The sequence below is a fragment of the Serinus canaria genome, chromosome 3, assembly GCF_022539315.1.
Source record: "Serinus canaria isolate serCan28SL12 chromosome 3, serCan2020, whole genome shotgun sequence".
NCBI classification, from domain to species: domain Eukaryota; kingdom Metazoa; phylum Chordata; class Aves; order Passeriformes; family Fringillidae; genus Serinus; species Serinus canaria.
In genome coordinates this window covers 102,884,869-102,911,110 of record NC_066316.1, presented here as the reverse complement: position 1 = coordinate 102,911,110, position 26,242 = coordinate 102,884,869, and the positions used below count along the sequence as shown (strand labels likewise).

At 38.6% G+C, this 26,242-nt stretch overlaps 1 long non-coding RNA gene across 1 annotated transcript in view; it reads left to right on the top strand.

Annotated features, from left to right (window-relative positions):
* The window catches only part of LOC127059406 (uncharacterized), a 37,798-nt gene that overhangs the window by 6,703 nt on the left and 4,853 nt on the right, over window positions 1-26,242 (top strand). The window contains exon 2 of the long non-coding RNA XR_007777161.1: window positions 23,069-23,169. This is a non-coding gene — a long non-coding RNA (uncharacterized LOC127059406). The remainder of the gene's footprint in view (window positions 1-23,068; window positions 23,170-26,242) is intronic.

The following is a 26,242-nucleotide window of genomic DNA, read 5'->3' as shown; positions in this document are numbered from 1 at the left end:
TCTCCAGATGGAGAAGAGTGTGACTCAAAGGTGGATTTGGCACTCCAAAATGCTTTAGGTCAAACATCTGTAGGGAACATGTGTCTGATTTCCTTACAACTTCATTGTTTCAGTAGATGGTGTATCCAGTGCAATGTTATATCTGCTACTGAAATAGCTGAACGCAAATACCAGGAACCTCTGGGAAATTTTAGTTAATAGGAAAATAATCTAAAACAAATTCATCTGCTTATACAGCCAGGAGAAAAGAAATGAAAATAAAAGGAATTACTGATCCAACCAAGTAGGCACAGAAATGAAACCCCTCTAGGATTTTCTTTTTTAGTTTCTCCAACTTCCATTAATTTAACGAGTGAACTAGGTCAGCAGCGCAGTCTTGTTATGCTAATAAATGAATGCCATAGATTCACTAATGTTAGAATGTCCAGCATCATTTGCTGCTTTGCAGAGGGAGCTGTGGCACAGCAACTCTGTCTTTGGCTCCAATCCTACTTCAGACACTGAGCCCTATGAGTCAATGTAGCAACTGCTGTAATGAAAAGCCAGCTATGGAGAAAGCAAGCTGCAGCACCAAAAAACGTCAATTAGCCCTTTTCTAGCCAGGGTAAGAGAAGTAATGTAAACTGATTTTAACTTCCTACATTTGGATTTTATGCTGATAAAAGACTGGGAGGTCAGCCTGAGATGTGGAAAGTTTTGTATCAGGCTCTCATTACAATACTGATGTATTTGCTTGTACTCTTCAGTAAACTTCAATAGTGAAACACTGTAAAATCTAAAGAAAGTTTTGAGATGCTGTTTTATCCATGTGCTGTCCCTTTGTGGAAGGAAAGTTTATTAACTGTTAAACTGGTTATCAAAAATCTCAGTGGACCAAAAACTAATATAGCTTCATGTAGTAGTGGTTTATTTCTCATGTGGTAGGTGGAGATGTCTATGTGGAATTCCGTGTCCCCCTCTTATTCTTGCTTTTTTTGCTGTCAAGATACAAAACATAGAAAAAATGCAATTAACACATTTGACTTAATAAAGCTATAAATCATTTTAGCCCTTAAAAAGGCTGTTTTCCTGATCTGGATCAGAAAACTTATTGCAGAATAACTTCTTGGAACACAGGTAAAAAGTTTTGCATAACAGATTGAAAGTGAACAGTTTACAAAAAGTTCAAATGTTCTTTGCAAGAAAAATTGGCATATTTATACAAACAAAAATACATGGCAGAAATGAAAAAAACATGTAGAAATATAGCTTAAATATATTTAGGGTAAAATTATTCACTTTATGGTGATATTTCAACACTATCTAGACTACTGTAGTGCTTCTTCTGCTTAGTTTTATGGGCATGAAAAGGACTTTTAAAACAACACATCTTGAATTTATAACTTGTATTTTTGATAGAAAAAATAATAAATCGGACACTGAAAGGTGGTGAAGTCATACTAAATTTGGCTCTCTATTTCCAAAATAGTATTTATTAATCTTTGGGTTGTTTTTTGTGTTGCTGCTCTCAGAAGCAGGAGCTACCAAATCCTGTTGAGAATATGAACTACTCCTGAGTTTGGCATTGCTGAGGGCAGTAATTCCTATCTGAACATCCATGTATGAATAGGAACATGCATGGCTCCTTGGCTGCTTTTATGCACCAGTTTTGACCTTTGGAGAACTTCTTGTCTCGATGGTAGAGCTTACAGTTTTTCTCAACTATTTCAGGAAAAGTTTCAAGACTTTTTTGGATCTTGGGAATGATTAATCCTTCAAAATGCTTACAAGCTAATTGAGGAATGTAATCTTGCCTCTTCCACTGTTTCTGCTGATGTGAAGTGAAGATTGATCTGCCAAAAGGAAATTTGCTACATAATGGGCATTTGCTTTAAAATTATGAGTTAGTTGTGCCAAAGGTTTGTCTGATCACTTTATGGTATATACCACATCATAATATTTCAATTTGAGAACTTTTTCCTGTATTCTTTCAATCTTTTTGTCATAGAAACAGTTCACAGTGACAACTCATCCCATATTCACCAGGTGATGTCAATGTTTTAGATAGTGTGTCTTGAAGAGACACCAAAATCAACATCATTTGTGATCTAGGATGAAGTAGAAAATGAATCAAAACACTTTAATCAAACCAGCCACTCTTCTTACTTAGCACTGATGTTTGTATGTGTGCAGCATATGAAGCCACATGGTATGTGGCTTTGTGATTAAGTCTGTAACTTAGATACAGCAATCTGTAAGACAAGTTTGGTAAAAGAGCAGAAAATAAAAATATATTCAGGATGTTTGTTTATAGCATAATACAAAATTAGTCAAATTAATGAACAAATATTTACTATATGAGAGTATTTTAGTGTTTATGTTGTCCAAATGATCTTTGCTATGTAAATTGTATGTGGACAGCCAATATTTGCTTTTCAAACTGTCACTGGCTGGACTGGCTGCCTGGCAATATTTCTTTTTCCTGATTAGATGTGTGAGTAATGTTTCCAATTAATATTTTTGCAGTTATGGGTTCCACAAATACTTATGTATGACTCCTTTAAATCTGGTGTCTGAATCCATTATGACAGCAAAATTCAATGAAATTGTGGCTTGATGATATTAATTAACAAAACCAGCAAAAGGATATTTCTATACAAAATGAATTGCAGTGTTTTCCCCAGCCTAACACCCAGACACTCATCCTCTGGTAATACACAATGAAGATACTTATAAAGAAATAAATATAAATAAATAAAACAATTGAATTTTATTTCCTGCTTGCAAACTGTGTGTGGGTGGCAGTTTATTCTCTTCTCTTCTCCTATTCCAACTGGGTCGGATTCAAGTTGGACTTCAACACAATTTGCATCTTGCCCTTTTTCTTGTGAAACTTGGGAACTTGTAGAAAGGGGTCATCTGGCAGGAGAAGGAGTAGTGTTTAGAGTTAGACTTTGCAGCAGAGGTGAGGCCTAAGTCACTGTACTCATATGGTGCCTGGAGAGTGCTTGGTCGTTTCTCTCATGCTGGCAAATCAGAAGCCAGAATTTTTTTTTTTTTCCTTTAATTCCAGACTCAGAGTAGTGTCTTGCCAGGGTCAAACAAATATCCATGTATTCAGAAGCGAAAATCATGATCATGTTGAAGGGTTTACAGTCAAGTTGGAATGTCTCAGAATCTATTTTTGAGTCAATGTCCATACCGGAGCTTTTGTTGCAAAAATCAGTTTGAAGAGGAGGATAAAATACTTTTACTTAAATACTTTGACATTTTCATCTACATTATATGAAAATAAAACTTGTTCTACTTAATTTTTTATAGGTGTTCTGTAGACACAACATCTGTTTAGGCTGGCATGAGTTATATGTCACGTGTATAAGTCTATTATTTCTTGCTATTGCAAAGGTTGAATAGGAAGTTTGAGCTCCAGAAAGCCCAGACTTAGTGCCCTGTATTGTCTTGAGGGTAACATCCAAACTGCCCATGGCTGCTGGTTCTTTAGATAACATGCTTCCAAAGCTACAAAAGGTCCAGCCTGTGAATAGGTCAGGGATGGGTGTCTTGACTCTGGAACATGAATACACAGTTAAAATGTACACTTAAAGTTTTTGTTTATACAAAGCTTAGAGATGCAATAATTTCAACCTTTTGTGATGTCTGTAGGACAATGTTTAAAATTGGGAAGTGTAGCTGTTGCATCACGAATGTATTCCTTTGGAAGAAGAGAAATGCTTTTCATCCCTCCTGCTTAATGAAGTCTGCTGGAGGCTTCCTTTGGAGTCCTGTCTGTGATGGTTTGGTGTGGTTGTGGAGCCAGGCCAATGTAGTGAGAGGGAGTGGAGGCTTCCAGAAGTGATGGGATAGAGAGGAAAACAGGCAAGGTCTTTTTAGAACAGAGAACCAGCAATAGGTATGATATTTGCTCAATGAAAAAATCACCCAGCTGTTCGATAATCACCACAGTTCCTCTGGCAAAGGATTTGCCTCTCTCTGCTAGGCAGAGTTCCTTTCACTGCTCCCAAGGGCTAGAAGACTTGGATAAGGGAAATGTCACCTCCTCCTCCTTCCCAGGGAAAAGTGCTGTCAGAAGCTGTCCTGCATTTAACAGTAAATTGACTTGGACACTAATATTATTTTCTGTCTCCTGTATTTTTCTCCACCAAGGAGCTAGATAGCACCAATCTGGGTCTGAACTCTCATTTGAGAGACCATTTTGGGATTTTTTTCTTCCTCCTATGTATGGTCCTGGGACTCTGGCAAATGAATTTTGAAGTTCCTGGCTTGGTCAAAACTGTACAACCAATGAACTCTGAAGTTCATCTGAAACCAGGGGGTTTTGGTCTGTTTCTGGGAGTTTTAGTGCTAAGAGACTGGATAAGAGAGTAGAGGGAGAGGCATCCCTTGTTTCTGGAGAGTCAGAAACAATCTTTGAATGATCTTCCACTATTCATGTGGGCTGCTAAAACATGACTGAGCCCAGATTTAAAAAAAACTTCTGCAAAATTTATCCTTAGAATGTTCACCCAGTGGGAGAGAGAAAGACCTCCTCCCTAGAAAGACATCATACACTGCTGTAATTGGCAACATGTGCATTTGACACACAACCTAAAATTAAATTGACATGTCTCAGGGATTCCATCTGCTGTCAGATCTAACCTACCACAAACTGAGCAGCAGAGCTAGACTCACTCAGAGCCTCTGTCTCTTGTCTCAAGCTTCAGTGATATGATAAAATAGGAGTCAAGGTGCAAGATTTGTCATCATCTTTCTGTTGGGTATTCTGAAGAAAGACATGATCATCAAGATGAGTAATAATGGCTGAAAACTTAGGAGTCCACTTTGTCCTGTGTGATGCTTTCTTACCAATTCTTACATCTTCATTTCTGATGAAGGTTACTGGATGACTGATTTACCAATTGCATGACTTTACATGCAGATTGTTTCTAGAAATGGACTTAACAAAATCAAATAAAATAGGTTATTAATGAGAATTAAAAGGATGGCTGGCGTCTGAAGGAATGCACAAGTCTGTAAGCCAACAGAATGACTTCTAAAGCAAATATGACTGTGTCTCTTAAACTCAGGGATTAGAAACAAAAGAAGCCTCATTGGTCTCAATCATTCATTCTTTATGGCTAAAATGGCTCGTGGTAGTGGGCACTGTGCTGCCCACTAGATCTTAATTTTGCTCTTGTGTTGTCAAAAAAAGGAATGTCCACATGCATAGGGACTGATACATTGATTTTAAACTGAACAGGAGCAGGCATTTGCAGTTCATCTGTCACTTACAGACAGAGAAAAATTTCTTGACTTAGCAGACGGTTACATTTAAAATATTTTTTAGCTGTAATAGTAATCCCTAACTATTAAAAAAGAACAAAAACCCAAAGCAAACTAATTGGAAAGAACTGTTTATCACAGCTGAGCATTCCCAGAAGGGGAATCAATTTATATAAACATGCTAAAACTGACCTATTTATGAAATGTTATGGAGAGCTGAGAAGAGAACCACAACAGATCTTTATCTTATGTTCACTGCTTTAGAAGATCAATGGTTGGGTGAAGGCTGAGGCTGGCTATTGCATGTGTTTTAGATGTGAATGTCAAGGTCATCTAAAATCTGTTGCCAAAGCCACTGTGATTGCCAACAAAATGTAAACTAATGTTCCAGGGCTCTGATTATATGCTTAATATGAATATGTTTCCCTTTGCACGTAAATCACAATGAATGCATTAATCAGTTACTCAGTTTTGTGAAAGTCACAAAACACAAATGTCAATGAAAGAAACCATCATAAATAGTAGATGTAGCCCCTAAAGAAAAAAAATACAAGACGGTTATATTTGTAACTTAAGATGTGGTAATACTCTATTTAAAAAGTTACATTAGTATATATATAAGCAGATTTATTTGTAATGCAGTTTAATCTAGTAAATTAGTACACAAGTCAGAAAAATATTTGAAAAGCCCAAATATGGTCTGCAAGTCCTATTTTGTCCATAAAATGTCTGTCACCTTCAGAGAACTTTCCATAGACCTCATTTATCTTAACCAAAGAAGAAAATCCCCACCCACTTGAGATCAATTGCAAAATCACCACAGGAACCATCAGAGCAGCAGTTTCTCCCAGACTTAATTTTACTGGGCATTCACCGGGATTCCTTACACAAGGACAGCAGTATTCCTCTTTCACCAGGTGAGAGTTAACCATGCATGCTCTTGTACACTTAAAGACTGGGAAGGCATAAAACAGCCTCCTTCCATCAGGACTTTTGTGTAACAGGTTGGCAAAGTTCAGTTACATCATTTGCTCCTCTCCATTTGTACCCAGATGCAAGAGCTGCATTCAGGGCTCCTTGGGAGCTTGGGCACCTAGTGCAGAATGCTCCACTGGGAGTGGAGCTGCCTCAGGGATCATTCAGCAGCTCCTGGTCTGTCTGCATTGATGTTCCTGGTGTTGATGCAGATGTTTCTTCTGAGCACCTAGTTACCACAGAAAACTTTAGGTCATACAGAAGTACTTTATCATTGCTGGAAATTGCAGTGCTCAGTCTCGAACTCTAAAGTTCAGTGCAGGAGCGAGGCAAAGTCTTAAGCAGCATCATTCCAAACCTACAAAATTAGATCAGTTGGAAACATTGACAAGGAGTAAAACAATTTTCCAAATGAGAGAAACACATACAAGTTTAGGAAAGAGCAAGATATGGATTGTCTAACAGTGCCCTGTAACAGTGTTTTATTTATGATGTTGCCCAGTAGCACTGCTCTAAGCTAAGACAATCACTGTATAAACATGGGTATTTCTAAGGGTGTTAGCTTTATTCACTGAGGAGCTGAGTGAGAGATAGGGGGAAGGCAGACATAGCAAGGAGGAAGGGAGGGGAAAAGGCTGACAGAAAATACAAGGAGAGTGCCAAGGCAAGGAAGATAGTGTTTGTGTTTAAAAGTAGAAATTGAAGCTGTGCCAAATCAGAATTTTCTTCAGGAACTTGAGAGCTGAAAACTTCATGAGCATGCTCAGATCATGGGCAGAGGGAGACACTGCAAATTCACTCTAATATTCTGCTATGAGGCTAGGGAGAGAAAATGGAGAAAAAAAGGAAAGAACTGGCCTTTGGCCACTACTGTAATGAACTGAGGAAGGATAGATCACAAATCTTAGCAATTCTTTAACAAACCTGGCTCAAGCAGATGGTGTTTAACAAAATCTAGTAGCAGGCAGGGAATTTCATACTCTTTCTATTCTAGGACTAATAAATAAATAAATGATTCATATACATAAATATATAAACAGATGAGATTCAGCTGGTGGATTTGGTTTTGCTCTGAATTTGCAGGGGGAGGTTTCTGAAAGATGAAACTCTGAAACTCAGGCTTCAATGGCTGAATGAACGTGGGCTCGAAGAAATTCTGCACCAGTTCATAAGTCCCTGGAATAGCACAAATTCATATTGATGGGAATTACTCTAGAATTGAGTTCAGCCAGGGGGTTCACAACTTTTATTTTTGGTGCTCTGAGATCACGCTTACATGAGACACCCTTGTTGGGAAAATATACTTCATTTGGAAGATTATTTTGAAATTTTATTTCTGGCTCAACACAGTTCTGGATAGTTTTGTGCAGACTGTAACTTTATCAACAAAGTTGCAAGAACAAAATTGCTTTCACTGCCATAAGAGAATAAAATTTTAATTATTTTTTTAATACAGACTTTAAAACATGGCATCTCATCTGTGGGATTTGTAAGATAGGTAAGATTTATAAGGTAGGTAGTCATCTTCCTGGCATATAATGATTTCTAAACTACTCTTTAAGAGATAAACTGTGGAATTTGGACAGAATCTAAGGCTCCTCTCCCCATGCAGGAAATAATGACATCCATGGTTGCAGGGTCTTGGTGTCAAAAGTTTCAGACATAATAAGTTGTATGTTTAATGAGGTAGGTTTATTCACTACAATTAATGGTCTTATTGTAATTAAAAATGCTGAATTCCTACCATAGAAAGAATAAAAGAGTGAAGCCATCAATTCTGCCTTGTCCTTCTTCTCCAAAATGGGGCAGTATGGTGCATTACAGTAAGAGAAGATAAATGGGCTGTAAAAAGTCTGTAGAATCTTGTGGAGCAAGGTAAAAGGCAACAAGGAATGATGGTTCAGATGTGCTCTCTGGTCCTCTGTGGGCATCTTTTTGCTGGTCTCTACTGGAGTCCATGTGCTGGACCAGCTGAAGGTTTTATTGCCTTAGTCCTGTGGTTTACTCTCCTGTAGAAATCATCACTGGAAAAAGATGGATGGCAGTGTTCTGCTCCTACATTTCAAGGAACTGAAGAAAAAACCCAAGAGATTTTGGTCAAACATCGTTGCTTTCTTTATTGAGAAAAATGATAATGACATTTCCTCTAATTTGTAACGGGATGAACTTTACAGATGCCATTCTGATGAAAACTCAGAACATCCCATCTCCTCCTCGAAGCACCAGCACAGGAACTGCTCACAGAATCACAGGGCTGGGAATGACCTCAAGAAACTGCCAGCATTTCTCCTGCCTTAAAGGGCTGTACTTCTGTAATTTCTGACAGAAGTCCTTCTAATCTATTTTAGAGACCCTCAATAATGAAGACTTTCTGACTTCCCAGAAGTTTTACTTCTGTTTGAATGTGGTTGCCTAAGGTCTGAAATGGCTCCTCCGTATTTCAGTTTTATCTTACTACTATTATTGGTCTGCTCAGCCTCAGTAGAAGGTGTATTATTCCCATTTTCCTGAATTCAGTCTATTAAGTGTTATTATGCCCTTCTTTTAAGGTTTTATTTTATACACTGAGTTCACATTTGGGATAAGACCTTGCTCTGGGTACTCTATTCTCTCTTTAGTAAAAGAAATTTATGTCATGTAAAAGATGAAAAAATCTGTATTTAAAGTAATAACAGCAGAAACTTGAGTGTGTGCAGCACTTTATCCATGCAGACCATTGCTTTGAATTAGAGTCCACAATTCTGTGTAACCACAAAGTTCAAGAGCTGTAAAAGGACACTGTGGCAGGAGTAGACTTTACTATTCTATTTTTTATTTAAATACTTTATAAAATATTTGGAAATGTCATACTCACATAGAAGCCAATCCTATTACAGCTGATCTGCTACTGCCTTCATGTTGCATAAAAATAGAAAAGTAAAATTGTGGATAAATTATTCTTGCTATTAAAATCTACTTCAATTTTTTTACCTGCAGAGATAGTATCAAACCTCCATGAGAAACCATGTATCTCAGGCCTGATTAATTAAATGAGGAATTTGTTTTAAAAAGGGAGATTTCTCTTAGGTGGGTTTTTTTGAGTATACAAATTTTAATAAAAACATTGTGCTGTGATAAATTTGATCTCTGCAAGTGATTTTCATGCTCTCAAAATAATTCACAGTTAAAGCTTGCTCTAACTTGCTTCACTGGATATCTGTTTATTCTTAGGAATACTGAACTTTTTAAACAGTATGACTCTGTCCCTTGTCCCTGATTAGTAATTCAGTAGAAGTGTCATAAAAAAAATCATCAAAGAAATGAAAATAAGTGGCATGACACTGGAGACCCCATTCGAGCAATGTTGCAGCTCATGCTGGAAATGGAATCTCCAGTTTCATTTGTTTTGATGTACTGTATAAATATTTAAAGAATGCAAGCTGCAATTTTATCCAGCCTTTGCTGAATTTCAGTGTCAGGTCTTGGTGGGGGTCTTGGTGCTGATACTAATTGCTCTTAGAATTGCTGGTTCAGCAGACCAAGGGGGATGTATGTAAGCCCATTTGCTCAGAAAAACAGCACAGAACAAGTTTGACTCCAAGCAATGGTTCAAGTCTTATTGAAATCCCACAGAAGACAGTGAACCTTGTATATATGTTATGAAATTCAATTCATGAATGATGAATCTCATCTAACCCTACTCTGCAAATATGTCATTACTGCATTTCAGGGCTTTTTGGTGTAGAAAGGATATTTTCATGCACAATGAAGTAATTTTAAAGTGACTAAAATAGCCAAACAACTTCACAGAAGTAACAGTGTCATTAGAGAATGTTTTGTGATACTTTTATTTAGGACATTCATATGAAGATCTCATAATCTGCTTATTGAGAAATCAGATCCTTATAAGATTAGAGAGCCAAGACACTGTCTCAGAAATTAACAGTGGTGTAAAATCAACAGTTGAAGATTAATATACTAAAGTGACACTGTAATGCTCTGTGGATTAAACTGAGGAACATCAGGGCTAAAAATATGATATGAAGACCCTGGAAATTCTATCATAGGTTAAAAACAGAATCAAGTTCACCAATAAAATATGTCTGATGGATACTTGTAACCTAACTTGGAGGATGAAAATCTGCCACCTGAAGACCTATCAGACTCACAGGGTAATTGATATGAGCTGCAGCATGAAACATTTGTGGGAAACCATAAAATAGCATCAGTCATTTGGCTGTTAATTCATCCTACTTTCCAGCTGTGTTTGCTGAAGAGTGGTCCCAGCACCTGAACAGCAGTATGGGAGGATACTTCTGTAGGATCTCTCATCTAACCACTATCACATCCATACTCTTAAATAAAATAAGGCAGGGCTGCTGTTTGGTCCTGAAGCTAAGTGACAGAGAGTGATTCCTGTCCACAACACCCCTTAAAGAGGGTGGCTCTGTCCAGGGTGGGAATGTTGCTTGGTTTGTGCTATTTCCAAGCTGTGTTCAGGCACTGTGAGTCCTTGTATCCAGAGCTGTGCTTTGAAGCACCTTAGGAATTCAATGTCAGGGAAAATCACAGGAATGTACCTGGCTGATCCTGTACCAAGCCCTGTTTCATTAGAAATACAGTCAAAATTCATGGACAGGAGCTTTATCCAGCTTATCTACTGGTGGTGATGCTAATAAAGGAAAGGGAGGGTGTGTGACCAGCTGCTGGATGACTTCTTATTGGTTAAGAGCAAAGGTCCAAAAGTTAAGGAGAGAAAGCTTTGGTTAGTTCTGAATTTCACCAGCCTGCATGGTTCATCAAAAAACTCCTAGACTAATATTTTCAAGCCTTTAGTCTCTAAATGTAGCCCTGAAAGAGAAAGTGTTGGCTTTCCCTAAAAAAGGATGGATTTTTGTTTAAATAATAGCAGAGAAAACACATAAAGATATTGCTAAATATTACTGAGGTATTTCTGGGAGTCTGAAGACTTTATTCTTCCCTGGGAGAGGATTATTCATGAAGGCATCATTTAAAACTACAAAGACTCCCATACTGCAGCACAGCAGCTCACTGAGCAGACAAAATAGGGGCAGCACCAAAAAATGTGACCTGGTTTTGGAACCTGAGGAGCTGGAAGGCAGTTTGCATCAGAACTGCTGGTTTTCAAGCTTCCCAAAACCATTTCAGAGGCAGTGTTTTCTAAAATTTTGTTTTGCTTCTGGAGTTAGAGAAGCATTTGTTCAACCCATTCAGACACATGTTGTGATTCTTGGGATGTCCTGTGCAGGGCCAGTAGTTGAACCTTGATGATTCTTGTGGGTCCCTTTCAACACAATATATTCTATGGTTCTATGATTCTGCTTGATTTCCTTGAAAACAATAGATGAAAAAGTTGTGTTGTCATTAATATTGTCCAAGAGAAACATGTTCTCCAAAATATATTTATGTTTATTTCAGAGACTATATCTTGTATGATCTACTCTCCAAGGATGCAGTCCCACATTTAAACACACCTGTACAAAAATATGGGGACTATACTTATTTCAGTTGTTTTATATATAGGTGAATGTAACACTGACTTCAAGTTATTAATCTCATTTCAAAGCAAAATTGTCTTTTCGCCACATGATAGAGCTGTTCTTTCTGGAGCTTGCAAAAAGTACTGGTTTATGCTTTGAGTCTGTCTGTCTTTAACACATTACACAGCAGTTTTCTCATTCTCCTCCATGAGACTTAGATAATTCACAGTGCTGTGTAAATAGCTCTTGAAATTTGCCCTGTGAGAGATATGCAATTCCAATAGTTTCCTACCTTTGTTACCTCTGAAGTGTAATTTGCTTCCTTTAAGGAGACTCTTGTTTTCAACACAGGCCTCTGTTTTGGTTTTGGTGCAATGAAGTCTTGCAAAGAAAGCACACAATGTTCTCTCTTGTAGCCTTCACTGTCAGTTTTTCTAACTTTGCAATGTCTTGCTAAATTTTTCCATGCTTCATAATTCTGATAAGAACACCAGGAGTAACCAAGAGAAAGTTCAGAATGGAAAAGAAGAGAAGAAGCTTCCTGATTAGCATGAAAAATAAGTATTGAAGGGCCAATAATATGACAGATCTGCAATGCATGTCTACTTAGAAAAGGACAGGAAAAATGTATGTGAAGGTATAGCAGATTCACAACTGCATTTGTCTTAAACCTTTGGGTTTATAGAAGATAGTTTATGAAGCTGCTTTGTGATTCTTCTGGTTGAAAGGGAGTACATAAACAGAAAGTGCAACCATGGCTGCATTATGTACTGTATGTCAGATGACTGAAGAAATTAAAAACATGATGGACTGTATGCTGTGAAATAGAAATTAATGAACAAATGTGCTAATAAGTAAATGACATATTAAATATATTATGAAGCATAATTTGTAGTAGAAAAAAAATATTGTTTGCAGAAGACCTAGATTTTTTACTTTTAAAGCAGAATCTCAAAGTAAAGCAGGTGGAGATTAATTCCTTGTCTTATACTCAAGTCAATTAATTTTCTCTTTCTACAGTGTTGAGGGAGGAAACCAAGATTAGTTTTCAGAGTGTTACATGAATAAGTAAAATTAATGTGATATCTCTATCTCCAGAGTGCATTTTTACATGTGAGGATAAATTACTTTTGTGTCACTTTAAAACCTAAATAGTCTCTGTCAAGAAAGTAAAATATCCATTAAAAAGATATTTTTAATGTTTATCAGAGATGTTTCTGTGCCAAATACATACTATCCTGTGAAGTACAGAAAAGTGTGCTGGTTACTCCTTTGATCTCAATATCCTCCATCCTGGTCTGCTGCCAAGGATCATTCACCCTCTGCACACATCAGCTGGGACAGGGAAAAATGAATGCAACTGAATTCACATCTGACTTTCCCTATTTCTCTGAATCTGATGTCCTCAGGGGAGCTCTTCCTCCCTGGTGTGGCATGAGCAACACCACCTGCAGCTGTACCTTCAGCACAGACAGATGGCATCTTCCTTGCTTAGTCAAGCAGCAGACAAGTGCCCCTCTTTAAAGCTTGGAGCCAGCCATGTTATGATGACTTTTCTGAGGAAGGACAGCCTGTGGCACAGATACATTACAAAGTATAATGCAGGACTACTGATCCAGCTTTGCCCACATCAGGATGTGATCACCTCAGCATGGCACTGTTAGTTCAGGTGCCAGCACTATTAGTTCAGGTGCAGCAACGTGCTAACATGGCTCTGCTGCTTCCAACATCCACAGAATTTTTCCTGCAAAGCCTTGCCATGCCTTGCTCAGCTCTGCTATGTGGTGATACAAGGACTTAGACAATTTCCCTGACTACATGATGCCACCTGTTAGATACAATATCTGCATTTATATAGACTTCTTTATTGGATTTAACAAAAAATCAATAAATTTCCATGTAGGAAAAAATTCTTTAATTTTGGTTAGGCACTGGAACAGGTTGCCAAGAGAAGCTATGGATGGCCCGACCCTGGAAGTGTTCAAATCCAGGATGAGGCTCTGAGCAAGCTATTCTGGAGGGAGATATCCCTGTCTATGTCAGGGAAGCTGGAGTGAGATGATTTTTAAGGTCCCTTCCAACCCAAGCCACTTATGATCCTGTAATTCTGCTCTATGAACTTAGGTGGCAAATTGACATCCAGTAAAAGACTTTGCCTTGAATAGTTCACCATCCTAATAGAGCAGGAGGAACTGGGGTTTGCCTAGCAAAGCAGCAGATTGATGTCTGGCGTGCTGGGGTTTGAATTTGCACTGAACCAGCTCCCCCATGCCTCTGGTGATGCCTAAAGATTTTTAGCTGTTTTGGAAAGACTGTGTTTAATTCCAGGCATCACTGGATGCTGCTGCTCAGAGGTGCTCTTGATGCCTCAGGTTTTAGCTTTTATATTTTTCAGATTCTGTACTGCTTTAGTGTGTAGTTCTGAGCTTCATATTAGGGGATAGCAAGCTCTCTTCACAGAGTAGGGAGACAAAACAATTCCTTCTCTAGTTGGGGACCAGGGACAAATGATCCAAATTTCAGGCCCAAGAGCATAAACAATGGTGGACTGAAGAGAGCAAAACAAGAAGGATGGGACTTCATAAGATAAAGCTATAATTGGACAATTAACTATATAATGATATTAACTGCAATTGGACAATATCCTAATGGACCAGAACTTATAAAAGTGTGAGACCCCCATGACCAGTCATCCCTTTTGGTGACCATTTTGGATTCATCTTGGGTGTAACCCTGGCTGAGCTCTTGTGCTGCCCAAGGTGGATCTGCTGAGGCCTCCTAATAAATACCTACTTTGCTCTTTAACTTTGTCTGGTTTCTGTTCTAATTCAGCCTTCACAAGTACACCAAGGGAAGCCAGGACACATTTGTTGTTCTATACCCACCTGTGTCCATCAAACTAGAGACATCTAACAGTGATGTGGGGGCTGGTCTGTGGCTCTGTGGTTGAGTGTGACCCCTCACAGCCTCCAAGACAAGTTCCTGGCAGCACAATCTGTGGCTGTGCGTGCACAGTTGGCCTGGCCACTGCAAAAGGCAGCGCAGGCTGACAGGGGAAAAAGAGCCAAGCACTGTTCTCTCTTGCTTACACTGTGACAAGCACAAGGTGTGCAAATCTTTACAGCACCTTAGGGAACAAATACCTTGGGATTCACCTGAAAACACAGCGTGGAGATGCCTGAACTTGCAAGCAGGAGATTTTAGAAAACGGTTCCCTAATGACAATACTGTGGTATCAGACATCATAAAAAGCCTCAGAGTATCTTAAAGTAAATACACAGTGTTTGCTTAGACCAGACTCATTTTTCTGTGTAATTTCTTCACTGTTTGTTCTGATTTCTACCATGCTTTTAGGGTATTCTTAAATTTTACTGTTTACTCATGCTGTTAGCATGAGTTTGGATCTGGCTGTATATAGCTTCCATTGATTTATTATTTTCCTGTATGCTGTAGAATAGAATATTTCAGTTGGAGGACACCTCCAATGATCATCTGGTACAACTACCTGAGAACTACAGGGATGACCAAAATTTAAAGTGTTAAGGGCATTGTCCAAAGGTCTCTTAAACATTGACAGCCATGAGGCATTGATCATCTCTCTGGGAAATATAAGCCTATTTCTATATTTAATTTGATATGGTGAAGCTGTGAAGAATCATAAAAGTACTTTTCCCTGAAGTGCTGCCATCAAAGAAACAACAGCAATGGGTCCAAAAAGCCAGTGCTTTACACACAAAATTCCTCTCAGCCTAAGCTTTCATTTTTCCACTAAAACAGCATAATAGTCCCTTGGAGAGGGATTGATTAAGATTACTGGATTACTTATATCCATATTAAGGTATTTTTGTGCTGCAAGTATGGTGGAAGTGCTCCAATTATGAATTAAAATAAGGTATTTTCAGTCAAAATTGCATTCAATTTCTGTAATCATTAATTTAATAATGGTAATTATGATCCATTGCAAGAGTTCCATGCCTGCAACACTGACAGAGCTCACTGTGGTAAACCTTGCAGAGCCAGGTGTAGTGATGTATGTCAGACATTGCTCCAGTTGTTTTTCAAAGGATAAATGTTTTACTGCATATGTGTCTGCAGGCATTGGAGTTTGGCAGTAAAACAGACCTCATGGCACATGGTACCCACACAAGTGGCTCCTGTTCCTGGCAGTGAACAGCCAGAGCATCACCTCCTCTTGCACTAACAGAGATTGCACAGGGTTACAGTCAGGTGGTAGGTGCAGCTATCCTGGAACAATCAGCTTGGAACTGTCTATTCTGGAACTGCAGACACCAGATGGGAATGACCCATAACCTGCTTGTAGAAGCTCTTTATGTGTTGGAAATTCTTTTGTTTCCTTTTGAATTACTTGAACTTATTCCAAAAATCCTGTCTGTTTTGAATTTATTTCATGATCTTTCTCATTCTAATGCAAGATGAACAAATTTTGAACACCTTTTCATTTACATACTAAAATCTGATCAGAGGAAAAATTTCTGATGTAATAATAGACCCCAAGAAAGTATACAAGACAAAAGTTCAGCTTCTACACAAAATGGGTTGAGTTTTCAAGCCCTTGTGCGCCAAGCTGGTGACCAGGCAAGTGCAAAGCAAGTTTAAAACTGAAGGAGGTGATAGATGAGAAAGAGAGAAGTTATTTTAATATGCTCTTATTGTCAATTAGAATGATGCTAAAAAAAATAAATTTTCAAGTCTATGCATTGCCAGATAATAAATAAGAGTGAAACCCCTGAGTTTGGAACTCATATGGCACAGGTGCAAGTGATTACTCCAAGTTATGTGAACAGAGGCAGCACATGCTGATATTTGGGCACGAGAGGCTTGACATTTGCATATACATCTTCTGTGGGTGCAGCCTAAGAGCAGAGGCAGACTTTCCACTTTCCAAATCTGCAAGCCAGAACTTGATGAGACAATGATGCTCAGGAGAAGCAGTGAGAATCAGATGGTAAAGTGAATTAGGCAAGGAAAACAAAAAGATTTCAGGAACCCATGTAATAGGAAAGAATATCAGTTCTATTTATCTTACTTCGGTTCCTAAAAGAACACATGCTACAAAATTTTGGCCTGTGCATGCACTTAAGACATTGGAACTCTGAATTAAGATGTTTTCATTCAAATCCCTTTTACTGTAAAAGGAGATCATGTGTTTCACATCACTCTCACCATTGGAGTTTAAAAAATCCATTCATGGCCATGATTTGGCTGATGGACCACATTGGTGAGGATCTATGAAACTGCCTTCCACTAGCAGTCACCTGCATTTTTAGGGGTAATTTTAAATTTTGGTGAAAAAAGAATGAGTGAAAGCAGAACAAAAGAAAAACCAAAGCCCAACTTACTGAAAGCTCCTGGAATAGACCAAGTGAAAACTGATTCCTGCGCTGTTTCATGACACATCTAAGGAAAACTCAACAGAAAAAAACCTCTTTGAAGCTCTTAACTGTTCAGTGTTTGCTGAGGTGCATTGCCTTGCACCTGTGTTTGTGAAATAAGATGTATTTTGAAGGGGGCAGGGTTGATTTTGGAAGGTGAGATGGCTCACTTTGTTGTGCAAGTCAAGTGCAATGGCAGCACACCACAGATGTCTGCCACATGTTGCACACATTTTAATATTCAGTAGCAAATGTTCTTATTATATGAGAGCAAGAAGAATAAGGTTCATTTCATGAAAGCAGGTGAAGTAAACCCCATTGAGATGTGTGTCATATGGAATGCATAATGGATGATGGTCCAGATGCACCCAAAAAAGAAACGTGCTTTGTGTGCAGCTGAGATAGGGGAGCATGTGGTAAATTCTGCCCTTTGTCTATGAGGCTTTGGCTCTGGACAGGGTTTCTTGTCATGTGTTTCTGCCAAATATTTTGGTATTTAACTCATATGTTTTACCATATATGGGTATCCACTTCAGCACTTTTGTGTTTACCATTTGTGTATTTTTTTACTTCTTGCAGAACTGCTTAGTTAAAAATTCAGTGGGCCCAAAGATTACTGATTTATATTAACTCAAGACTTACTCTTTTAGTTTGCAATAAGTAGAATACAAGGAAGAAAACAAAACATAAAATCCCATCCAAATAAAAAAACCCTGAAAAAATTGGAACAAATTTAAATTCTCAGCAAGAGAATATTACAAGAAAATTATGACCTCAAAAATATACTCGGCTACCAGACCCTTTTTGGGATAAGTTGCATGGGGAGCTGTACAAGCTGAATTTTTATCCAGTGGGAGGTATGGTTCCATTTTACAAAGGTCATTTACAGGATGAGAGACCTAAATAAAATGTTGTCTGTTTGTCCAATTCTAATGTTCTCAGGGATCTTTTTCCAATCCAATTGAAATAATGGTGGTTATAACAGTTAGTACACAGTCCCTCCTATGAGATGGAGTTTGAATTCTTAATAGGTCTGACTGAATTCAGATGACAGGGGTCAGGAAATAAAACATTCGCTTTTACCAGAACGCTAATGTGTCAAATCAGGCTGCTTATTTAGGTGCCTAAATATGGATTTATTGCCTGATGTTTGTGTTTTACATTAGATTTGCATGAATAACATCTGAAAACTTGCATTCTTGCCCTGAACAAATGAGTAATGTTTCTTTAAGGAAAACATAAATAAAGCCAAAAAGCTAAAAACCCCAGAGCCTTCATTAGTTTTTGTGCTAACCAACATTCTTACATTTTATATTCAAACCAACATATTAACATGAAACAATCATTCCAGATGGAGGAAAATATCACTTCTAGGGTCAGGAAAGGGGTACATAAAATTCTGGCAAATTAGAAGGAAAAATCTACAGGGGCTAAAAAACTCATTAATATATGCTTTAATCCCCTTGTGCATCGTTGTGGTTTAGACCTGAAAAAACTGAAATGAGAAAATGCTACCATAAGCTGACCAGCTTTAGTGCTGAAAGGCAATACCCAAAATGTTCCTCAGGCTTCCAGGGAATGAAAGGCCTTGAATGGATATTTCCATATTGTTCTTCTCAACAGCTGACTGAGTAGACACCTACCCTGAATTAAGGTGTCTCAGGTAATGGTGTGAACTTCAGCAGAAAGTATGTACCTAGCCAAAAGTCAGCATAATTTAGAAGGTATAACACTTTATAAGCAAGATATTTTAAAGTTTTTTTATTTTTTGAGGAAAATAACAACAACAAAAAAAGCCCCCAACCAGTGAGAATTTTGTTCTGCCTTGGGGATAGAATTTCAAGAGACTACAGTTTATGCTATCATTTAGCTAATCTACCTAAATACAGCATCTGTTACTCCTTTTTGTCATAATTAGCATTTTGACATGGGAATTTTACTAATTTTCTGTCACAAAATATTATCAGAGTATGTTAGTACGTGCTCTAAATTTTAAATTTAATAGCAGAATCAGTTGTCTCTTCCTCTTACATATTTCACCTGGTAAGACCAGCAAACAAGTCACATCTCCTTTTCCTGTCTTATCTTCCAACTATGGAGTTGCTTTGCAGCTGCAGGAGCCACGTCAAGGGGCACCAACTCACAGAACAAGAAGCAACATTTTAAAACCATATTCAGCTACAGCACTTGATTCCTGGTTCCTTTTGATGTGAGCCAGACATTAATTATCTCCAGGTTGAGAAGTGGAACTCATTTCACATGAGTGCTGATTGAATTTGACCAAAACCCAAGAGCTGAAGTCCCAACATGAGGCTGCAAAGCCAAGCACGTGACTAGTTCTGCATAAATTTCACCAGCTGGCTGAACAGCAGAAAACTCAATGTCTGTGGCCAGGACCTGCAGGCATCTGAGGGTACTATTGAAATGCAGCCCATCTATTTCATACCTTCTGAAGCAAAGTGTGATTTATAGCTGGCTCAGGATGGGCCTCTTGGATTCAAACCTCTTACTGGAGGAAGTACTTACACAGAAACTGCTACTTCTGCTTTCCTTCCATTCCTTCTCTACCTCTCTCATCTGCACACACAACACAACATTTGCACGTGTGCTACTCCTATACTACTTATAACTGTTGACTACTTCAAGACTTTGGATCAATAGAAGCTCAGCAGAAAGTGAGGCAATTCTACCAGCCAGGAGCCTGAAACATTTCTGAAATGTTTCCTAAACATTAACAGGAGCCAGGAGGTATTTTGATAGTCTTATAAATTTAAACTCATTTATAACAAATACTGAATTTATTGGTTTATTATGCGAGCAGGAATTGCATATTGTATTATAAAATCAGAGGCCAGCATAGTTCAGATATCTTCAGCTATAATTAAGACTTCCATGTATTTTACAAGATTTGAGTGAGGAATACTATAAAATCTATAGACCTTATTCATTAAAAAAGCTGCTTATGTAATCAATTCACATTTTTCTGTGTGTTTTATGGCAAACTGGAATATTGGCATTCAATATACAGTGGGTGATTTCAGCTATATTTATAAAGTTTATGGCTGTGGATCTGCAAATAGAGATGGGATATGGCTGCTGAAAGGTAGGTCTGTTTTTATGCATGTTATTATTTATTATGAATATCACAGTAGCACCCAAACTGTATCCATATGTTTAATGCCACTCATGTCAGTCCCCTTCCTGGCAGAAAGGTCTGTCCTTGATTTGTAGCTGAGCATCCCCAGGATTGGTGCTCTGGTTTGCTTACCAGTGGTGGGAAGAAGTCTCTGAAATAAACCAGCTATTTTTTAAACATAGTTTGTTTGAGGGCTGCCTTCCTTGAGAGGCAGCTCCTGGTCACCTGACTTTCAACCTCCATATCTTTTTTATGGTCCCCAAAGGATCCAATCCTGTGTCTCTCACCTGGCTGATCTTTCTGTCAAGCCCATTTAAGCCTCTACCCCACATATATTCCTTTGTTTAGCTCTATGCACTCATCCTGAAAAACCACCCCAGGACCCTGACATGCTCCTGGCGTGCAGGCCAGTGCTGCTGTCCCTGTCCCATGCACCTTGCCTTGTCCTGCTGCACACCTGGGCCAGTGCTGCTCTGAAAAGAGCAGCTCTTGCAGGCATGAATGGTGCATCTGTGCCAGCAGCCCAGAGAGTCACAGCCAGTTTTATTTCCAAGCCAGGGCAATGTCAGCCACAGTTCTTTACTCTGGCAGGGTAATACTTTCTCAGTGAGGAACTTATATAGGAGAAAGGAGAACTGCATGCTAACACTGGCAAAAAAAAAATTAAAGGTCCACACATCATGACCTCTTGTATGAATAATTTAGTTAAAATTAGCATCATTACTGTGATTGCAGTGAATGGTTTCTGAGCTGTTGATTAAGATACTAATTTTGAAGGATTTCCATGCCATTATCATCCCAAAATTGTCTATCCACTAATTTGGATACCCATATATTTGGTAAAAAGGCATCTGGAGTAGAAGAGGGGTAGGGATGTATAGTAAAGCAGCCTCTACCTCATATCTAAGCAAGCCTAGAGAGATTTTAACCCATTCTTCCACTTCATGGTTTTCTTGCTTTAAACTGAGCAGTGTCATCTTCACAGTTGGAAGGGATCTGCTCAGCTGAGAGGGTGGTGGTGGCCTCCAGTCATGCCTGGGAAGAGCCTGTATATTTGCTGCCTGTATCTGTTATTAATTTGTGCCTTAAAATAAACTTGTAGGCATTCCCACAGGAACTTGAAGTTGAAAATATATGAAGGATTGGCAGGATCAGATTCATAATGATGCATTGTTCACATTTGTGATCAGATTTTTGATGCTGAATATGTTCCGTACATTTCACGACAGATTTTTTTTTCTCTCTAATTATCAGCCTTGCTGCTAAACATCTAAAGCAGGATGATGTAAAGAACAAACTACTGCACAGTTCACTACAGTAGGGGAAGATTTATTTAGCCTGGGAGATTTCAAGCGGACATTTAGATACTGCCACAGTGGCAGATAAATTAGCACGGGAAAGTGCTGCTGATTCTACTTTCCAATAGATCTAGCACGTTAGCAGAGCACCATGGACTGGAAAAAATTATAATCTACAAGTGGAAAATTGCAATATACTGAAATCTAACCAGGGAGTCAGAGGAACATGTCTCCTGGAATGGCTCCTGTGTTGGCAGAAGTGACTGGGCAGTGATCCCAGAGTGTATTAATCTCCAGTCATGAAGCTAGCACAGGAAGGTCATTTAGTTATTAGGAAAATAAAACAGGTTTTATAAACTGAAGTGTGGTGATCATGAAAGGATTACACTCCTACCAGTTTTGCCCAGGACTGTCCACTGGCTATGGTTAGGGCAGCAGGACTGCTTGTTACAGATTGTCTCCAATCTGCAGGGCAGCACAGCTCGCAGTCACACAGTTTGGCTTTCTGTCTTTGCCCAAAAAAGGTAGTCCCCAAATGTTGCCAAGGTTTGTATCTGAGAGTGGCATCTGGCAGGAGCTACAGCCATGATAGAGAGGGTGTTAACAGCTGAAGAGTACAGGCAATTGCTGTTCACTGCTTTAGCTAGCACCTTCTTCTCATTTTATTTGGTTATACAAGCATTATCCATGTATCTTATACCAGCTCTCTGCACAAGGTAACCTCTGGATGTTCCTTGGCCTCCAGGAGCATCCTAGGACATGATCACTGGAAAGTTGGAATCTCAGTAGCCAAAAGAAAGGACAGAATACAAGAGTGGAATACTTCTCACCAAACTTTAATGATTTACATGTAGTTAATTGAATTCCTTCTTCTATTTATGGATTGAAACAAGAAGTTTCACAGGAAAGCCACCTTGGCTCTCCACCTCACAGAGGACAGGTTTAGTTTAGGTTTTAGGAAAAGTTCTTTTCTGTGAGGGCAATGAGGCCCGTGGACAGGTTACCCTGGCATTTACAATGCCTCATCCCTGGAAGTGCTCAAGGCCAGGTTGGATGGGGTTCTGAGAAACCTGGTCCAGTCAAAGGCCTCCCTACCTCTGTCAGGAGGTTGGAATGAGATGGTTTCTAAGGTCCCTTTCAAGACAAACTATCCTATGATTCTGTGATAGGATCAAAAAGCTCCAGCATGGATACTGCAAAACTTCTCTTGGTAACCTGTTCCAAAACCTAGCTGACCTAAGCTTTTTGGCACATGCTAACTTGTGAACTGTCCCTGGACATCTGACAGCAGCCCTGCTGCACCAAAGACCACTCATTGGCCTTCTTCATTTATCAGCATAGACACAAGCCCTCAGATTGCCAAGTGGGACCCCTAACAGCTGGGGCAGGACCATCACTGAATCAGGGAATGCAGCCTCTCCCCCCCATCCTGGCCTTAGGCTCACACATCATAGAGAGAGTTGAAAAGAGATCAGAAAGAAAAAAATATCACTGCATCTATGTTTTTTCATTTGCTTCATATTTTAGGAGCAGTCAGACAAAAGGGCAAGGAAGGAAGCTACAAATCCTTTTCAAAAGGCAGAGAAAAGAAATGAACAGCAACAACAAGAAGGAAAAAAAGGAAAAAGGTAATTTTGAAATATATCCTTAACTTCTAAGCTGTAGAGCCAGGCCTTGGATATTGTTAATGAACCATTAGCCCTGTCTTAATCACAACATCTCTTTCTTTTGTTCTCACACCCCACTGCTTTTTCGCAGCCAGACACACTTGGATTTTCAGAAGTGACAGCACTCCTCTTGAGCATGGCTCACGCTGGTTATAATGGACACATCTGTGCTTGCAATGTTTGTCTGTCATATCCACTGTTTGCTTTTAGCAGCACGAGAGGAGAGTGTGGCAGCCTGTGTGTGTGTGCATGTGTGGGAGCAGCAGCGAGAATGCAGAGACTACTTAAAACCCTGCTAAGCTGCTCTGTTTCTCAATACTGTATTTATTGCAACTCACTTTGTAGTCAGATGAATGGAGTATTTTTTTAAAGGAATTTTACTCCCAATTGTTTTTACTACGACATAAATTTGCTGACTCTTTATTAGACGCTAAGAACTTGGGCAACCCTTTGTGAGACTTGATCTTCTATTGAAATGTGTTCAGCTTTGCCCTGGAAGTTGGCCTTTCAGCTGAATAACAAAAACTCACAGGCAAAGCTCCCCATACTGTCACAGCATTAGTCTTCTCTTCACAAGCCTTCCTCCAACATTCCTCCTCAAAGGAGTTCCCTGTGGCAGTGTCAGTACTGCTGAGTGAAACACGGCCAGGGCGTGCTGTTAAATTGTGAGCACAATTTTGGGCATGGTTTTGGGCATGGTTTCAGCCCTGGCCAGCAAGCAGCTCCTGCACAGCGCCTGGCAAGGTCTGGGGAGCCGCCTGAGAGATCTGGCTGCAGCAATGCTGATGTGCTGAGAGTGTGAGTCATGCCACGTCCTTTTGGCCCCCTGCCTCAGACTGGCCTCCAGTATTTACTCGAGGAGATGCAATCACACTATCTGCCTTTTTCTTTCCCTTTCCTTTTTTATCCTTCTCTTTCTTTTGTCTTCTCATTTTTCCTTCTCTTTTTTTTTTAGTTTCTTTTTCTCTCTTTTTTTTTTTTTTTCGATTTCTCCTCCCCAGCAACAACTTAGATTACCATTGCTTTAAGCTCCAATTCTGCTCTGAAGGTTGCATGAGTGATTCTTTCTGCAGCTTTGGAGAATTTCTCATCTGCCTGCAATTCTGATTTTACCCTACAACAATTTCACTGACCCTGTCTTTACACTAAGGTGAGAGAACACCTTACAGCACTCTACATAAGTTTTACTTTTTGTTGTTCTTGAAACTGTAGAAATAAAACCATCCATACTCTTACACAAGGAAAGGATAAAAAACCCTGTTCTTTTTTGCTCTCCTTGATAATTATTTTATTTTGCTCACATATTTTTAAAAACAGTTTTCTTTTCATATATTTTATCTAGAATTTACATTTCACATAATCATAGAAGAAGAAAATGTTTTGGGTCTTAAGGGATGTTAAAGATCATCTAGTTTCAATTCTGCTGCTATGGGCAGGGAATATGTGGATATGCATTTCATGCTGTTTCTTACCTTCAAGTGAATCCAATAAATTAGAATGTAAGATACAAAGGGATGAAATGTTATCTTTAAAGCACGTTAAGATTTTATTTATCCTTTTGTGCATCTTCCTCCTATCATTCATTCAGTCTGCTGTTATGTTCCCTTTTGTATATTGTATCCTAACAATCCTTTAGAGCATTTCCAGAATGTTTATTAGCCAAAATGGATATTGTGGATCTAATGTTGTTAAATATCAAATTAATTCCCTTATTGGTTCAATATTCTTGGATTAGTAACACGCTGCTTTGAAATAACCCATATTTCAGACACAAACTGATTCTTCTAAATTTATTATTCATATAATTGAGGCAAAGAGTAATAATATGAAGCAATAATACAAATTAATATTAAAAAGATTCATAATTTACTTTTACTTAAGGATGCTGATAGCTGGAAGAGCAATGGCAAATATAATTAAAGTTGCATAACTCTTCCATTCTATCCGTTCTTTAATTCACTCATAGTTTTCTTAATTGATCATTATCCATTCCCAACATTTGTATTCACAGTTCCTGTCTGTAACTGATTTTTTTTGGTGAAAATCTATGTAAAAAATGTTCCAGCAATTCTTGAGAATAACAAAACTACAAAACTCAAAACTCAAAACAATCCCACAAAAAAAAGCCATTATTTTCCCCATAAAAAGAATAACTCAAAAAGTCTGTCTTTTAAGAACAGCCTTCATTAAGATAGCTTGAGGAGGAAGATGAAGAGCCAAATGCTTTGTTGTTACAAATGGGGAAATGTTGATAGGAGAAACAGGACTTGTGGTCATTTTCATGCGCAGAAAATCTGGCACATAACTTGCTATGGAAATGGCCTCCTTTGAGACAAAGTGGTTTGGTAAACATTGGCTACATTGACCAGAAGGGGAATCTTTGGCAACTCATCTCTGTTTGCATGGAGTATATTTCTTGTTTGTAGCTATGAGCTGTTACTCAGGGAACTACTTGTGCAGTGAGTGAGAAACAGTTCGAAAATTTGGGTTAAACAGACATTTTGCCTTCCTAAAACTTGAAAGGCAAACAAGTCTTTGATACACAGAGTATCCAACATCACTAAAAAGCCCCTCTGAAAAGAACGGATGGATTCATCTCATTAGGTCCCATTTTCATCTTTCAGAGTTTAATTACTGCATGGGTTTTGCATATACTCTATATTAAGAAAAGAAATTTAGCTTAAGTCTTGATTGAATGGTCAGTGATCACCACTAGTACAATTTTCCACTTCTGCTACATTTTTCTTCTTTACTCTGTATTTGGGAATTTATTGACATTTGGATTCAATTTGACTGAATATGAAATTGCAAATACAGCACAAATAATCAGGTTCCTTTTTGAGAGGAATGTTAAGCAAGCAAGCCAAATAGTTTGATTTTGCCACAGATATATTCCAGCAACATTTATTTAAAAAAAAATTTTTTTTAGAAAAGCTCTTCCTGTCTTCATCCATCTAGCATTGAGAAAAATTGTACTGGTTTTCTGTAGATGGAAAAGATCAGGGTTAGTCCCAAAAGATTGTGGGCTTTGCTA